Below are 2,986 nucleotides of genomic sequence, written 5' to 3'. Positions count from 1 at the left end.
CCAAATTGAAACAAAGAGAGGACTTTTTGTGATGCAATGTGTGACAAAAACAAAAAGGTGCCTTTGTAGTGAGAAAAAACAAAGTGCTGCTTTTTTTTTTTGCTTTTCAATGTCATAATGTAAACTGTCACAGGGAATCAGAATACAGTTGCCTTCTTTTCAACTACTTGATTCTTTTAGTTGTCTTTTTAAAAGGTTGTTTGTGGTTGATGAAAGTGCATGTAGAACGATGAGCTAAGAAACAAGATTTGGTGGAGAAAGTTAAGATTCTGACCTTGGTTTGCTGCAGGCTTTCGAGGCTGCATGGGCTGCTGCGTGCAAGGTGGAAGGATCAGTTTTGATTGTTCCAGCTGAGTTTGAGTTCGTTGTAGGCCCCATCTCGTTTTCTGGACCTTATTGTCAGCCAAACATTGTGTTCCAGGTAATCCTACGACTAGACGATGGAAACAGAAGTCGGCCATTTGCGATGACTTGCAGAATAGTGATCTTGTTTAGTGCTAGGAATAGCAATCCACTGCAAGGTTCATCAAGCTATTGGCTGAGTTTCCAGGATCAGAGTAATCAATTGTATTTGGTCTACACAAACAGTTGTAAATGCCTGTTGGAAACTAGCTATATAGTCATGAATTTAACAAGGACAGAAGAAATAAGTAAATGGAAAGAAGAGTAAAAAATAACATATAAGATACAAGACTAGAAAACAAGATCATTTATTTAGGTTCATCCAGGGTGACAGTATGAAATAATTTGCTAGGGTATATAAAACTCACCAGAAATAAAATGACTAATCCTAAAGAATCGCTTGTGCTTGTTGCAGTTAGATGGAACAATTTTGGCCCCAGCTGATTCCCAAAGTTGGGGATCTGGCCTACTCTGGTGGATTGAGTTCACGAAACTGCAAGGAATAACAATTCGTGGTAGTGGAGTCATAGAAGGACGAGGCAGCATATGGTGGGCAAGCACAGAGTCTAATGTTCATCCAGTAAGATAGCTGATCTTATCTCCATTCAAACATTATCGATTAGATATCCCTGCTTGCACCATCAAAGCATCTTAACCACTAGGGAAAAGACTGTCAAGTTCACTCTCTGTTACAATACATCCTGACCATGGTTCATCCTTCATAGAGTAGTCAAATTCATTTCTCGCTCAAACAATAATAACCCAACTAAATCATAGAATTTCTTGCACATTACTGATTTTCAAGGTGAAACCTTTGACAGATCGACTATGCACTCAGTCTGAAGTTCCTGGAGATCAAGCCAACTGTAAGAAATCCCGTCCAATTTGCAGCTTTTGCCATTCAATATAACAATGATTCGCCACACAAAACATTTGCAGGCTCTGAGGTTCTATCGGAGTTATAATGTAACAATAACTGGCATCACAATCCAAAACAGTCCACAATGCCACCTCAAGTTTGACAATTGTGAAGGAGTCCAGGTCTTCAACATGACAATCAATTCACCTGGCACAAGCCTCAACACAGATGGAATACATCTGCAAAATTCAAGGGATGTCATGATTCATCATACCAACATGAGCTGTGGTAAACTGTTTTTACTGATTCAACATTTCTTTTCTGGCATAGAAAAGGAATATGATATCAGTTTTTCACTGACAACAAATATCAACAGCAAACAATGATCATGTACATGTTCAAACAATTTCACTCCTGACCCATTGTGCTCAAAGGGTGATCATTTGATATTCATCCTAAATGCTGCAGAACAAAAGATTGGTTTAAGATCCTCCATGGCATCTAAATGGTTTAAGATAACAAGAAAGTCTATACAAATTTTCAACACAATTGAAACAGAATTATTACCTTGCACTGTAACAAACTGCTCAAGATTTGCTAACATGAGATCTTGCATTTGCTTAAACATAGGTGACGACTGTGTCTCCATCCAAACAGGATGCACAAACATCAACATCCACAGTGTAGACTGTGGTCCTGGTCATGGAATCAGCATTGGTGGCCTTGGAAGAGACAACATGAAAGCATGTGTTTCCAATATAACTGTAAGAGACATCAACGTGCACGACACAACAAATGGTGTCAGAATCAAGACCTGGCAGGTGAATGCTTCAGCATACCCTACTTACAAAGCAATCTATAAAATTCCTTCAGCTCATATCCAGTAATAAAGTTTCTCTTATCCCATTCTGCAAACAACTTACAATTGGCATACAAGGAATTATTACATTTTGTTTGTCCCGCTATAAAAGCATTGCATAGAAAAGATACACACAAAAACTGTACCTGGGAACACTAATGGATATCAGCACAAATATTATGAATTGCAGGGTGGATCAGGATCTGTTCGAAGTGTAACATTCTCAAACATAAGAGTATCTGAAGTCCAGACTCCGATTGTCATTGACCAATTTTACTGTGATAGATCTTCTTGTAAAAACCAGACATCAGCCGTAGCCCTGTCAGGAATTGCCTATGAGAACATCAGAGGGACATACACAGTGAAGCCAGTTCACTTTGCATGCAGTGATGCTTCTCCATGTTCAGACATCAGTATAACCGGGATCGAGCTTCAACCACTACAAGAACAGTATCACATGTATGAACCATTCTGTTGGAAGGCCTTTGGGGAATATCTTTTCCAACTGTCCCTCCAATTGTCTGCTTGCAGAGTGGAAAACCAGCCAGCAACCGCATCTTGACTAACCATGACATGTGTTAATTACCATCATCCTCAAGGAAATTGGCATACTGTAAATGTGAGATTTCTGTGATTCTTCTGACTCTGTATTTAGCACCAGTGTAAGTCAAGAATTTTCCACCCAAATTCATATAATTTTCCTATTCGAGTTATATATTCTAATAAGTATAAATAAGCAAAGAAATAATAAAGTTGAAAGTGAATCAAAAGTTAGTGAAAGCTATCTAGCCATAAAACAACTTAGCTTTAAGTTCACCAAAGTACAAGAAAATACGTGTCACTCCAATCTATTTAGGGCCATTCAC

General features: G+C 38.5%; 1 pseudogene; it reads left to right on the top strand.

Moving 5' to 3' along the window:
• Positions 1–289: 289 nt before the first annotated feature.
• Positions 290–2,761, top strand: LOC141819248 (polygalacturonase At1g48100-like; annotated as a pseudogene).
• The last annotated feature ends 225 nt before the right edge of the window (positions 2,762–2,986 follow it).

Source organism: Curcuma longa, unplaced genomic scaffold, assembly GCF_044706935.1.
Source record: "Curcuma longa cultivar G26 ecotype Majalengka, Jawa Barat unplaced genomic scaffold, ITB_CL_G26_1.1 contig_28439, whole genome shotgun sequence".
NCBI classification, from domain to species: Eukaryota; Viridiplantae; Streptophyta; class Magnoliopsida; order Zingiberales; family Zingiberaceae; genus Curcuma; species Curcuma longa.
Note: the sequence above shows the minus strand (reverse complement) of the source record. Positions and strands in the feature narration are given on the sequence as shown.